At 48.0% G+C, this 15,084-nt stretch overlaps 1 protein-coding gene and 1 long non-coding RNA gene across 7 annotated transcripts in view; one reads left to right on the forward strand and one right to left on the reverse strand.

The window, feature by feature from the left end:
* The window catches only part of CGNL1 (cingulin like 1), a 158,821-nt gene extending 145,054 nt beyond the window's left edge, over positions 1–13,767 (reverse strand). For all 4 annotated transcript variants that reach the window (XM_023255301.2, XM_023255302.2, XM_023255300.2 and 1 more), the window contains exon 1: positions 13,626–13,767. The gene's annotated coding sequence lies outside the window, so the exon portion shown is untranslated. The remainder of the gene's footprint in view (positions 1–13,625) is intronic.
* Positions 1,776–8,846, forward strand: LOC102901269. Of its 3 annotated transcripts, none has more exons than XR_002742915.2 (4): positions 1,776–2,211; positions 2,896–3,045; positions 6,500–6,868; positions 8,651–8,846. It is a non-coding gene; the product is annotated as an uncharacterized LOC102901269 (long non-coding RNA). The 3 variants fall into 3 exon arrangements; XR_440499.4 differs by lacking the exon at positions 8,651–8,846 and adding an exon at positions 7,306–7,422; XR_006599202.1 differs by lacking the exon at positions 8,651–8,846 and having other exon boundaries at positions 6,500–7,286.
* Positions 13,768–15,084: the final 1,317 nt, after the last annotated feature.

Genomic DNA, 15,084 nt, shown 5'->3' on the forward strand with positions numbered 1-15,084 from the left:
GTTCAGGTGTGGGCATCTGACCCAGTTTGGCCAAAGGGGCTATGGAAGTTCTGCAGGGGGCTTCTGGCAGAGGCATTCTCCGCTTTGCTCTTTTCCTGCCTGCCTCTGGACATCACTGTATATGAGGATACAGGCTGGAGCAGCAGCCACATGAGGGCCATGGGGAGACAAGCTTGAGGACAAATGCCAAATACTGAAGCTGGCACAGAGAAAAGAGAAAATGCATCTGGGTCTTCTATTAATTCATGCCCAAAATGTCCTAGCTTTGAACTTCTGGTTTACATGAGATAATACATATCTTTATTATTTCAACCACTTTTCTTTGGGTTTTATTTACTAGCTGGTGAAAGAATCCCCATTGCCAAAGTGCTCTCCAAAAAGAAGTCCACTGGATTTATAATCCCACCCATGGCACGTATGAGTGCTTTGTCTCCTCACGCCCTTGGCTTCACAGGGTTTTAGCCCCCATCTGTTCTCAGTGCATTTGCACTTAATGGCCAGAGACTTTTTTCCCTCGGAGAGCCTGACAGCTCTTCACGAAAAAAGACACACTGCAAACAAGTAACACAAGGGCTGACTACTCTTCACCAGCATTTCATTCTGCACCTCCCAAGGCACTGCACTTTGGCACAAGGCTCACCTGACTCCTTCAGAAAGGAGACACTGTCACATACAGTATACAGGATATGCTGTAATGCCTTAAAGCCAGTCACCATTCTCTTTCTGGGCCAAACAGTCATAGGTGTGTGGAAGGACAAACCCTAGACTGGGAACTGGATGACCTAGTTTGGATCCACTTGAAGAGAAGTCGCCCAACCCTCCTGAGGCCTGTTTCTTCACATACAAAAGGAGGACCCTGGAAACTAAGGCCCAGGGTCCTTATAAGAATAGGGACCATGGGGCGCCTGGGTAGCTTAGTCAGTTAAGCTTCTGATTCTTGATATCCGCTCAGGTTGTGACCTTGTAGCTGTGAGATTGAGCCTCACATTGGGCTCCGCCCTGAGTGTGCAGCCTGGTTAAGATTCTCTCCCCCCGGGGCGCCTAGGTGGCTCAGTTCGTTAAGTGTCCGACTTCAGCTCAGGTCATGATCTCACGGTTTATGAGTTCGAGCCCCGCATCAGGCTCTCTGCTGACAGCTCAGAGCCTGGAGCCTGTTAAAAAAAAAAAAAAAAAAAAATTCTCTCCCCTAAACCTCTCTGCCCCACCCCCATTTGCACACATGTGCTCTCTCGCTCTCTCCAAATAAACATTAAAAAAAGTAAACATGGGGGGCGCCTGGGTGGCGCAGTCGGTTAAGCGTCCGACTTCAGCCAGGTCACGATCTCACGGTCTGTGAGTTCGAGCCCCGCGTCAGGCTCTGGGCTGATGGCTCAGAGCCTGGAGCCTGTTTCCGATTCTGTGTCTCCCTCTCTCTGCCCCTCCCCCGTTCATGCTCTGTCTCTCTCTGTCCCAAAAATAAATTAAAAAAAACGTTGAAAAAAAAAATTAAAAAAAAAAAAAAAAGTAAACATGGGGCAGCATGCATGAAGGCCCTGATGATAAAGAGTGTCAGTGACTATTAAAGGTGGGATTTAGGCTCACTCCCAAAGACCAACGCTGAGGAGGGAGCTTGCAAAGCGTAAGTCAAACCCTCAGTCTCCCTGGATACTTTGGTCCTTTGTCCTCTTTGCTCTACCTGTCACTCTCCTGCCATCACAGTGGGCACCTGTCAGGTCACAACTACTGACCAAAGAGAAACCCAGCTCCTCACTTCTGCCCCTCCCACAGATAAGCAGAACCCCCAGGACCACCATCACTGTGAATGAACATGAAGTGATGTTTGGCTAGCCAAGAGTCAGTGCATGTCAGGCTAATTTATGATAATTACCAAGCCATCGGCTGGTACCTGGACAAACTGTCTATGATTCTTCACCCAGCTGGCCTAGGTTCCACAAGTTCCCAAAGGGCTGTTCTTCCAGATCCTCCAGTGCCTCACTCCCCTGTAATGGGGTGATATGTCCACCATCCTTGCCATGTGACTTTGCAGTACCTCCCCCTAGAACAGACCAAGCATGCCTCCCCACCAGACTGATGTTGGGTTTGGCCGTGGGTCAGCTAATGGAATGTTGGTAGAACATGTGGCAGTTAGGAGCCAAAGTCTTAAGAGCCATCACACGTTTCCACTCGACATCTTCTGCTGGAGTGAGCTGCCATGCGATGAACCTGTACTAGGTAACTGCTCCCCCTTCAGCCCTGGCCCCAGAGTAAGCACATGTGGAACAGACCTGAAGCCAAATGAAAGCCTGACCCAGTCAAGGCCAGCCTAGGTCGACCTAACCACACCTAATCAAGAGGAGCAAGCGGGAAAATACATGTTTGTGGTTGTGACACCTTGAGATCCGGGGTTGTCACCCAGCACTATTATGCAGCAAAAACTCACATAACCACTGTTAACACCAAAAACAATGATTTGTGCTTAAAGAGATCTTACTTCATTAACCAAACACACATAAAGCAGCTCTACACACGTGGCATCATCCTACTCCACAGGGAGCTGAGATCAGAAAGTACAAAGGCAACTCATTCCTACAAGTACCTTTTTAGTCTAGCAAAACCCCAAAGTTCCTAATCCTATTGGGGTCGAGGGGTCTCTGTTAACAAAGCTTCTATTCATTTCATTCATTTATTGTCCTGGATTAAATCACAGGAGGGATGAAATCCAACATTTATGCATCTAAGTGATCCTATTTGTACATTTACTGATGGTGCAATCTACTTTCTTCTACAAATGTACTATTTAATTAAAAGACAGAAATGAGAAGTTATTTTTTAAAAGACAGAAAAAACTCGACTTATTTTTTAATGAACTCCTCGGTTCTACCAATTTTCATTTATTCATTCAACATCTATTTACAGAGCACCTGTGGCCTCCTTAGCCCAAGCAAGCTCCAAATCCCAGTGGAAAGCTCAGGCCTCTCCCGAAGGACCCAGGACCTCAGAAACTCTGAGCTGCTCTCCTCAACGCTTTAATCTCTTCTTGCTGAAGCCGCCCACCCTATTACTAAGGTCAGAACAAGGGAATACACCACCCCCTTTCAGCCCAGTCCTCTCTGGTGAGCTGGTTTACATCTCGGAGCTGCTTCAGGTCTGTCCAATCTTCTACCCGTCTGGCTGAAGGGGGAGGGAGGGACAGGATAGAGTCAAGATTGTCTGGATCAATGACAAGCTACAAATCTGGCCCAGGCCTCCACCTGGAAATCTAAAGCAAAGGATATTATTAAAGTCACAGGTTAAGGATCACTCACTCCACAGCTTCTCATTTAGAAACCCACAGTGCTGTTCAATGTAAACACTTCCCAAGAATGCTTTAAAACAGAGGGAGGTTTTTATTAACCAACTTAATTGAGGGCCACTTCTCATTGTGGAAAGCTTTTAAACAGAGGAATAAAAAGGGCCTGGTAGGTGTTTTCCAGACACTTGTTTTTAAAACCTGCCACCCTGTCCCGGGGAAATGAAGCTCAACTCAAGGCCCGGGTGCACACTCCTGCTGCTAATTGTTCAACAGAAACAAAATACCCGTTAAGACCTTACTCCCCAGCAGAACTGAGGACCCGGCTGGGCCCTTCATTCCAATATTCATTTCAAGGGCCATTAGAATCACTGGAAAAGTTGACAAAATAAGGCTGGCCAAAATGGGCCAAAATAAATGAAGAAAAACATCTCAAAGCTTGCCAACAGGACATGACTTGTGAAGAGAACAGGCCAATGAAACTGAGGCTGGGGCTGCTTTCCAAAAAGACCAGGTCAACAGGCATGAAGCGGTGGTCATTGCTGCAACGCATGGATACGCCTGGAAAGCACAATGTTAAGTCCGAGAAGTCAGCCACGAAGGCCACAAACGGTAGCATTCCATTTAAACAAAATGTCCAGGACAGGCAACTCCACAGAGACAGAGAGGAAACCAGGGTCGTAGGGCCTGGGAGGGAGGGAGGGAGGGAGGGAGGGGGTCGCAGGGACCATGTGAAGTGACTGCTCTATGGGACACAGCTTCCCTCCGGGCGGATGAAAAAGTTCTGGAGTTAATGGACATGGTTGCTCAACGCTAGAAAGGTACTTGATGTCACTTAAAATTTAAATTGCTTTAAGTTACACTGGTAAAAATGGCCGAGCTAATGTTGTGTGTATTTCACTACAATGAAAAGTTACAAGATACCAGGAACTCCAGAGAAAACCTTCTTCAGCTCCTAACCCAGGGGCAATCCCTTCCTCACCTGAGAAAAATGACACATGCGGCAGGCCAAAATGATACATAGTATTATTTTATTAAGAACGCATCTACTGGGCTAAGCTTCCCATGCACACAGCACACTCAAGGCCAAGTCACTTCCCCTACGCCTACCCTCAGGTGGGTGGTGGTGGTACCGGCAGCCTCATTTCACAGGCGAGGAAACCAGGCGCGAGCAGGTCAAGGAGCTTACCCAGGGTCACAGAACAAAGAAGGGAAAAGCCAAAGGGTGAAGCCACAGGTGGGGCGACCAAGTAGTTCACACCCACACACACGCTCACAACCACGAATCACACGCTATGCCGCAGGAATGTTTTCTGGGCCTAGTTTACCACCTGGCCAGCAGCACAGCATTCTTTGGCTACTGAGCCCTAATCCTTTGTGGTGCCACATACTGAGTGGCCACTTAGGAGCAGAGTTCTCTGAAAAACGCGACCAAAAGGTCTGCCTGAGGAGCCATACCACACCTTCACGCACGTGGGGCTGTTTCTACACGTGCACAGTTATTTTCGTTAGTCCTGGAGCAACATAAGATAAGAGGGTCACCTGCCCTCTTTTACGGAAAAGAAAAGCAAGCCTCCCCAGGTCTGTAGCTGACCTTAGGCCACACACAGGTAGCAGGAGCCCGGCTTCTACGCCAGGGCCCCACTCTGCTGTCTGCCTTCAGGGCCCGGGGTTTAACTACCCAGAGAGGTTAAGGGTTTTAGCATATTAGTTATTTGTATGTAAATGTATATGTATTATTTATATGTAAATAGATTCAAGCAATTACAAATGAAGTTGGGAACCCCTTAGCAGAGAGGAAAGTAGCTATTTCTCACACTTCAGGGGCACCTGTGGGGTAACATAGAAACATCACTAAAAGGTTAATTTCCATTCCTTCCTCCCTACTTAAGAAAGGAGGGCTCTTTGTCACTGGTCCTGTGTCCCTTTATCCCTTTGATAAGAATGTTTTTAAAAACAGCCACTGCTCTGGGGCGCCTGGGTGGCGCAGTCGGTTAAGCGTCCGACTTCAGCCAGGTCACGATCTCGAGGTCCGGGAGTTCGAGCCCCGCGTCAGGCTCTGGGCTGATGGCTCAGAGCCTGGAGCCTGTTTCCGAGTCTGTGTCTCCCTCTCTCTCTGCCCCTCCCCTGTTCATGCTCTGTCTCTCTCTGTCCCAAAAATAAATAAACGTTGAAAAAAAAAAATTAAAAAAAACAAACAGCCACCGCTGTTAGAGGTCCCAACTTGCCAGGTTCTTAGCTTGGCATGACTGACATTTCGGGCCGGGTAATTCTTTGTCGTGGGGGCTGTCCTGTGTGATTTGGGGTGTTTAGTAGCATCCCTGGACTCTGTCCACTAGACACCCGTAGCCACTGCCACCCCCCAGTCATGACAACCCAGAAAGTCCCCAGAGATTGCCAAACATCCCCTGCGGGGCCCTATTTGAGAACCACTCTATAGGGTGGCTCAGTGGGTTAAGTGGTTAAGTGTCTAACTTCACCCTGTCTGTCAGTCATGATCTCACAGTTCGTGGGTTCCAGCCCCACATCAGGCTCTGTGCTGACAGCTCAGAGCCTGGAGCCTGCATCAGATTCTGTGTCTCCCTCTCTCTCCCTGCCCCTCCCCCGCTCGTGCTTGCCTGTGCTCTCTCTCAAAAATAAATAAACGTTAAAAAAATTCTAGTGTCAAAGAGATGTGGCCCTAACAACTCTACGAGGCAGGCACTTGTAACGACCCCGTTTTATAGGCAAGGAAACAAATCCAAAATCCAAAAGGAAGCTGCCAGAACTCCACACTCCTAGCGAAGGGCAGCCGTGGCTCCCAACCCAAGTAGGAGAAACCCCAATACTCTCACCCCGTGGTGTGGAGACAGAACGAGGATACAAGGCACAGAGCTACTTGCTATGTGTATTTAAATGTGAGCCTGCGTCTTGCCCTAGGAAAAGGGATGGTAGGCCTGAACCCTCCTGTTATTTGGTGCTCGACCCCAAAGAAAATAGTCTCTGCTGCCTCTGCTGAGAAGAGCAGTCCCAACAATGTCTGAGAGTCTCAAGGACCTCTTTACTCACAAAATAACCCACAAGGGTTAGGGTTAGGAAGAGGCAAGCCCTGCAAATAATAAATGCTTGAAGCATAAACATAAGATCCTGGCCATGGGAACTTGAAATACATTTTTTAAATGTGTTTTCAGAAATTCTGATTACTTTTATGAAACACTGCCCCACGCTCACTCATGTTTCTTTTCTGTTTAGAAACCGCTGCAGCTGCTACAGATAGAAGAAACACAGGGACATCAAGTTATGAAAGGCCAACTGACTTCCATCCTTCCTTCCGTGAAATTTCACCAAGCACCCACCTGCTACTAGATCCAAGGATACAAAGCCAGTGGAGAACCCCCCTCCTCTTTATAGGGTTGTTCACAGGTTTGTGGGAGTTGAGCAGGTACGCAAAGAGCTCCAATGGTGTTCTGTGAGATAAAGGCCTCTGCAAGCAAGCCTTTTTTGGTCAAAGAAATGAAGAGCCAGTGTGGAAACCAGATGTCTGGGTCTGAAGAGGCCATCTCAGTCATTAGTAGCACAGCAAAGGGCCACACTAGTTTGAACCCTGGATCCTACTATCTGGTAGGTGCACAACTTTGACAACTTACCCAGTTTCTCATGGCCTTGTTTCCCTCACCTGTAAAATGGGTTTATGGTAGCACTTGTTTCCTAGAGTTGTTATATTAAGAACCTCTCAGACAAGGCTGGCAGTAAGTACTCTAGGATGATTTGCTGCAATCATGAGAATTAACTCATCTAGGTCAGGTCTCTGGAGAAATCTGAAGCCCGCCCTGCCCTCTCTCTTCTGTCTACCACCCAGCTGCCTCTCACCCAAGAAGCTGGACTCACTGCAGGGACCCAGTCCTGTAGTGAGAGGCAGTCATGTCCTGAGCAGGCCAGACACCAGGGAACCAGTGGCTTTAATCCCTCCCCACTCCCCATTTGCCCTCTTCCTCCTCCTCACCCTATACCCTCACCACCCCCACCTAACGCCCCCCCCCCCCAAAAAAAATTCACAGGTGGCCCAGGGCAACATAGACAAGGCTAAGTTGATCTGCCTACATCTGGAACAAAGGAGATAGACCCCCAAACCAGAAAATTACAAGTAAAAGAAACCTCCAATTTGGTAAAATCCACCCTGCAGTCTCTTTGCAAATTACTCTCTTATCTCTGGCTCCATTCTTTCTCTATCAGTTCCTCTCCAGCTCCTAAAGCTTCCACTGTAATCACATGCTTAGTAAACTTTCCAGGTTTTTGATATTAGATTAGGGCAAGGAGAGAGGCTAATCGACTTTTCAGCTGTTGCTGTGTAATTCTGAGTAAGTCACTGTTTTTAATAAGGAGGGTAAAATTCTCAGAGGCAAAAATCTTTTTTAAAAAAAAGTGATCAAGGATATATATTGACTCATAGAATATACTAGAACTCTTCATGGCTTTGAGAGCTGGGCCATTTATTTTTCCTTTCAAATGAAGTCCAAAGAGGTCAGCTGTTTAGAGTCTGAAACTCTGAGATGGAATCCCCAAACTCCCACGGGGTACTTGACTCCAGACCTCACCAGGTCCCTCACCTGGAAAAACAGGACTAAAAACACTGATGTCACAGGGTCCCAGAGAGGCATCCTGGTCAAGGCAGGTCCTCTCCTTTGTATGGACTACACAGATTTGCAAGGAAAAACAGAAGGCCTGTTTCAAACACCATAAAATACAAGGACAGACAGCCAGGGAAAGTCAAAGGTAAAAACCAAGAGAATTATTAAAGCCAAAACTAGAAAATCTTGGCCACCTTGCCTCAATCCTGAGATTAAGGCAAGATAAGCAACAGTGAAAGATTATTAATACTGGGGCTTTGTAGTTCTTTAGGAAAAAAAAAAAAAACACCACTACATATTAACAACCTGAACCACTGTGTACTCTACCTAAGGCGAGCAGAAATGCCTGTGATTGGGTGGCAGGGAATAAGCTCCTCCCTATAAACAGGCTGCCAGCCAGGCTGGCAGAAATTATCCATGATCATGACGAACACCCTGTGCACTCTAATCCCAAACACGCTAACTCCATGACGACCCTCCACTGAGTCCCCTGCAAATGTTCTCTGGAGCTGATCCTTCTCAGTTGAAATGCTGAGCTAGAATCCAATGCAGTAACGAACCCACACTCACTAACCTTGTTTTAAATGCATCTTTACTAATTATAGCCGCATAGGGCCTTGAAGCCCTTACTACCTGTAATTTTAGGAGCTGGAGATAATTACTACCCAGCAAAGTTTAGTTTTTGTCGAAAGTACCACATAAATAAGAATTGAACGTGCACAGATTTTGCTCCAGAATGTTCAACACTAAATTTTGTTTTTAATTTCTTACCCAGCAACCAATTATCTACAGAAACTCAGAAGTTTGCAGAGCTTTAAGAAAGGAGAGCTGTCTCTCTCACCTAGGATTTGGGATCCTTTCAGAGCATTTGTGAACAGCCTAATCTATGCTCTCTATTAAAAAACAAAACAGGGGCGCCTGGGTGGCTCAGTTGGTTGAGCGGCCGACTTCGGCTCAGGTCACGATCTCGCAGTCCGTGAGTTCGAGCCCCGCATCAGGTTCTGTGCTGACGGCTCGGAGCCTGGAGCCTGGAGCCTGTTCCGGATTCTGTGTCTCCCTCTCTCTGACCCTCCCCCGTTCATGCTCTGTCTCTCTCTGTCTCAAAAATAAATAAACGTTAAAAAAAAATTTTTTTTTTAAAAAGAAAAAGAAAAATAGGGCACTGAAAACACAATTTCTCAATCAGCTCTGCTTAAGAGGTACCCAGAGCAGCCTCTGTTTTCTCTCTGTAAAGTGAGGCCACTGCCACCTGCCTCTCAGGCAGGAACAGACTCAGAGCTGCGGCAGACAAGTGTTGAGCACACTACCTGGCACTTGGAAGGCGGTCCAGAAACAAACAGTCACTCCTCTTACAACCCTGGCGTTATTAGCCCAATGGGTCAGCTCTTTGGAAACCACCTTCCTGAGGGACCACAGTGTGAAGTCCAGTTTTCAGTCTGTCCAAGGAAACATGAGCTGAAGTGACAGAATGATGAAGAATGAATGTCGCCTGCTGGCTAGAGCTGCAGACAGGAACCAAACCTCTGGGTCTACAAGTCCAACAGCTGCCTCTTAAACTTGGCACCATGGGGCTCCCGTCCCAGTGCCACGGGAGAGGCAGCCACTCCTGTTATATTCACAGTTACCACCCAGCCACATTCTCTACCCGCTTCCCAGCCGCAGGTACTACCCTCACCCTGCTTGGTGAAGCACCCCCTTTAAGCAAATGCATCTGGCAGAATCCGGCCTCCTCTTTCCTCACTCCCCACTACTTTCTCAGCATGACCTTCCCTCCCTGTCAGAAAAGTATCTGAAGCCAGTCATTTAAAACTTGATACAGAACCTAATAAATTCTAATTTAAACCCAAGCAAAGCTGTGACAAAGAACCCAGAAGGCATTTATCCAGGTGAAGCTAGCCAGGGGCTACCTGGCCACCCCCCCCCCCCCAGTTCCTCGCGCTCCCTGTGATCGTAAGACCTCCCAACTTACCGCAGCCCCCAGTTTTCACCTCCACCAGACGTAAGCTCCATCAAGTCAGGGGCCGTACCCTGTTCACCAAGAACTCAATGAGGAATGCAGAGCTTTGCCAGTAAGAGGGGCTGTATAAGTATTTATTAAATGAGTGAACAAAGAAATGAAATGACATTGTGTCATTTCAAAACTTGGTGTGAATTTAAGATGAAGCATCGTCTCCCCCAGGGATACTGGTTGGGGGGCTGACAGGCAACACTGCCTGACAGAGGAAGGTAAAGGCAGGTTGGAACCGGGGTGTTTGATTACAAACTTCAATAAGCTTCCCCTAGGCCAAAGGCCATCAACCGTGGTGATATTCCCATCACATCCTTTTTTTCCCCCCCCATTTCCATTTTCAAAGTCGTCATGCCATAACTTGTTTCTTGATAACAGGAATGTCATGTGACAGAATAAAATAAGCACTTGGTCATTCAGGGAAAATTACCCAATTTTCAATTCCCTTGAACTTTGGTTTTCTCTGCTGATGCCAACCTCTTAGCCACTGCACTGCCCTTTAGTGCCAGGATCAGAGGGGAAAAGAAAGAAGAAGCTCAAAATCACCTGGGTTTTTTTTTCTATTTTTTTAACGTTTTATTTATTTTTGAGACAGAGAGAGACAGAGCATGAATGGGGGAGGGTCAGAGAGAGGGAGACACCGAATCTGAAGCAGGCTCCAGACTCCCAGCGGTCAGCACAGAGCCTGACATGGGACGTGAACCCACGAACCGCGAGATCATGACCTGAGTTGAAGTCGGACGCTTAACCGACGGAGCCACCCAGGTGCCCCACAAAATCGGCTGGCTTTTTTAAAGGTCAATGGCACCTCTTACATAAACAGGTTTCAGGGAGAAAGGGAGTGAAGAAAGCATTACATTTCTTTAACCACCCCACTCCCCAACACTACAAGCGGGTTATCTGTCCCTAAAGACAGAAAAAAAGGGGAAACCAATAGGGCAGTCTACTCTTAACACAAATCAAGGATCACACTGCTGAGGGCTTTATACCCTTTCCCTAAACGAAGAAGCCCCTCATTATTAGCTGTCTTCTTGTTTTTTTTCACTCCCAATCACTTTAGAATATTGGAGCTTAGAGGGGCACCTGGGTAGTTCAGTTGGTTAAGCGACCGACTCGGCTCAAGTCTCATGGTTCATGAGTTCCAGCCCAGCATAGGGCTCCATGCTGACAGCTCAGAGCCTGGAGCCTGCTTCAGATTCTGTGTTTCCGTCTCTCTCTTTGTCCCCTGCTCATACTCTGTCTCTCTCAAAAATAAAAAATTAAAAAAAAAAAGTCGGAGCTTAGCTGTTATCCCAACGTAAGAAATGTTTCAATAAATCTGTTTAGATCCACAGTTACAAGCACTTTTCCTTTTTTTTTTTTTAATTTGGCCAGAATATACTATTATATTCACAGTGTAAGTATTGCTATTCAAGTGCAACTTTTCAGACACCAAGAGTTCAACTAGCATCCTCAAATAAACATTTTCCCCTAAAATGGTGACAAGATTAGAAAGGTTACAATCCATACAATACCAAAATAAGCTAGCCTTCATTTTGTTCGCCTGGTCCAAGAACAAGAAAAAAAAATCAACGGTAGGAAAACATTTTCCATATGGTCTTGTTCCCCAAAGGTTGAGGATTCAGGTCAGGGGCCACCCTGTGAGACCATGCACTCCACATAACCTCCATTCTCAAGCCAAGACAATTAAGACCGCTCCCACAGCGGCCCCATTTCCAGCAATTGAACACCGGCATAGGAACAGGGTACGGTAGTGGAAGGTGGGAAAAAGAAAACCCAACTTGCAAAACTATACAACTTTCTATTTTTTAAATTCAATGTCCTTTTCGACTTTTGTTAGGGGCTAGAAATGAATGCAAATGCGTCTCCATCTCTAGAGAGCATTCTCTTAAAAGTCACATCACTGATACGAAAAACTCAAGGGGGCCAGTCAGGACCTCAGAAAAAATAAAATGCCCTGGTTTGTGGCCAGATAGCAACATCCAGGTAGGAATCTAATACAGACATCATACTTGGATGATGACAGGAGACTGTCAAAATAACATGGACACTGTAAACACACTTTTTAAATAAAATATATATAATCACATTTAGTACATATATATTAGTATATATATACATATATATATACATATATATACATATATATGTATATATATATGTATATATATGCCCATGTTCAATTTTTCCTTAGTCATATTCCCCTATCATTTTTAAGATCATCCAAAAGCGGCTAAGGACTCACCCCAGATGTGCATTCCTATGGTTAAGGCACCAACCCCGTAACTCAGATATTCTATCAGCAAGAAATATACACTGTGTTATATCTGCTGGGCTTAATCACACAATAGGAAAAAGCTTAACTCACAAATGCACACACATTAACTTGACAAAATCAACCACAAAACCTTAAGGATCTTGTTAGCTTGCTTTCCTGAAAGACAAATCCTCACACGAAAGCAAAATCATTACACCTGTAGCAGAGGGGCTCCAAAAGTTAATGGATTCCCGAAGTATTTTTCCTGTTTTTAATCTGAAATCCTTTCCAAATAGGACAAGTCACACTATCACTTTGTTTTTGCTGAATAGGACAACACTGTATTATAACCTTGATCCTGCAAGGACTTTGTGGCTTTAATTCCTACACTCCCACCTCCTTGGCAGAAAGTGCCCAGGCAATATTTACTGTAAACAGGCAGAAACAAAGCATACTCCAGAAAAAGTCACCCTCTGAAGTCCAAGGTTGGAAAGCACCAAAAAAACAGGCTCTCCAGGTAGAGAGGTGGCCTACAGAAGGCAGAATCAAGCGTTCCTGAGAGGAGTTCTGTTAGTACCGATCATTCTTTAGTAGTTCAACAAGAGGCAAGCCTCAAGTGTGGCCGTACATTGCAATCACCTGGCTTTTTAATTCCATCATCCAGGCTGCCCTCCGACCCGACCCACTGAATCAGGATCTCTAGAGGTGGGACACAGGCATCAGTATTTAATAAAAAAAAAAAAAAAAAAAAACTCTCTAGACGTGCAGCCAAGTTTGGGAACCAATGCCCCCAAAGAATTCCCAACGTGTTTCGAACAGAGTATTGTGAACAGCGCTGGAAGGGCAGTGCTTCCGTAGGTATAAGAAGTATACAAAGTTTTTAAAAATCCTGTGTAACTCCAACCTGATAGCCAAGCACCTGTCTAGGGGCCAAACAGTGATGCAACTTGGAAAAGTCCCTTGGAAAGCGAGGCTCTGTGCTCTAAGAGAGGCGGGGGCTTTGAGGGAAGACCTGTCGGGACGGGGAGGGCCAGCCACGGCCGCAGCCCTTTCTTCGCAAGGGCCGGTCTGAACGAGCACGCCGAGAAATTAAGTCAAACAGGGTGGGACTGGGGCTGAAGGGCTCCGTGTGGCGCCCTGGCTCACTCGCAGCTGTCACAGGAACCCGGGGGTCGAGGCAGGGTGCGAAGGCTGCCGATCCCTCTTCCTCTGCGGGGAGGCCCCGAGGCCCTGCCCCAGCCCCGACGCCGCTCCCCCCAGGAGTCCCCACCATATGTTCCGCACGGCGGCCGGCCGCGCGGCGGGCTGGAGCCGCGAGCGCACCTTCCAGCCCCGGCCCCCGCGCGCCTGGCGGCGGGCGCTGCACGGCCCCCGGCCCGCAGGGCGGACGCGCCCCCGAGCACCTGGCGGAGCCCCAGCCGCTCCTGCCCCGCCGCCTCGGAGACGCCTCTGCCCCGGGCCCGCGCCCGCTCCCGCCTCACTCACCGCCGCCCGGGTCCCGCTCGCGCCGCAGCCAGCAGAGCCCGGCCCAAGTGCAGGAGCCGCGGCGCCGCCAGGAGGCCGGGCGAGCCCGCCCCGCCCTCCGGGGAGGAGGGGCAGGGGGCCGCGCGGGGGCGAGACCCGCCCGGGCGGCCGCGGGCTGGCTCGCCCCTCGCTGCCCGCCCCGCCTCGGCCCCTCGCGCCGCCCACCGCCCTTCTGCACCCTCGTCCAGCTGGCCGCACGAGCCGTCCCGCGCCGGCACCTCGTCCCGCCGCACCTCACGCCTCACACCCCTCTCCTGCGACGCTTTGTCCTCACCCTGCCCGGGATCGGAATGTCCTCCCACCTCCCCTCCACCACTGCCGGGTGTCTTTCTCTCCGAGCCTCCAGCTTCCCAAATTCCGGGTTTCGTAGCCCCTCACCCCGGCCTGTCTCTAACTCGGGGGGCCTGGAGCCCAGTTTTCGCTTTGCCCTTCCCTGCAGCCCTTCGACCCCAACTGAGCAGAAACTTTAAAGTGTAACCTTTCTTCCATCACAAAACTCAACAAACATTAATTGGGCACCTAGTATGTCTAGACACTGGTGGAGGGGGATCAGATAGGTGCCGCTTACAAACTAACAATAATAAAAGTCTGTCCCTGCCAGCGAGGCAGGGGGGTGAGGTACCCAGGTCACACGGCTGATGGTAGTAAGACTGGGATTGGAAACTAGATTTCTAGCACCGAGTTTTGGCCCATTCCAGGGGAAACGTCAGGATGCCCCCGACCAGCTGTGAGAGCTTGAGACCCAGTGTGAAATGAAGAGCGGGATACACCTAGGCCGCCAGGTTGGGAAGGTTGCCCGAGAAAACATGGAAATGTCACACAACTGGTACTTAATAAGTGAACAGTTGCTGACATACTGAATGAAATAGACACTCGAAAACTCAGTAATTTCAAGTAACAATATAAAAGGCATTAAATAGTAATACTGAATGGAAAAAATGTATTTGCCAACTATGTACCTGATAAGGGATTCATAGCCAAACTATATAAAGAACTCCTAGGGGCGCCTGGGTGGCGCAGTCGGTTAAGCGTCCGACTTCAGCCAGGTCACGATCTCGCGGTCCGGGAGTTCGAGCCCCGCGTCGGGCTCTGGGCTGATGGCTCGGAGCCTGGAGCCTGTTTCCGATTCTGTGTCTCCCTCTCTCTCTGCCCCTCCCCCGTTCATGCTCTGTCTCTCTCTGTCCCAAAAATAAATAAACATTGAAAAAAAAATAAAAAATTAAAAAAAAGAACTCCTACAATGCAATAACAAAAAAAAAAAAAACAAAAAAGCTGATTTAAAAATGAGCAGAGGATGTGCTCTGATTTTTTCAAAGAAGACTTACAGATGGCCAACAGATACATGAAAAGATGCTCAACATCACTATGCAAAGGACATCAGAGAAATGCAAATCAAAACCACGATGAGATATCACCTCAC

This window comes from Felis catus, chromosome B3 (assembly GCF_018350175.1).
Source record: "Felis catus isolate Fca126 chromosome B3, F.catus_Fca126_mat1.0, whole genome shotgun sequence".
Classification (NCBI taxonomy): Eukaryota; Metazoa; Chordata; class Mammalia; order Carnivora; family Felidae; genus Felis; species Felis catus.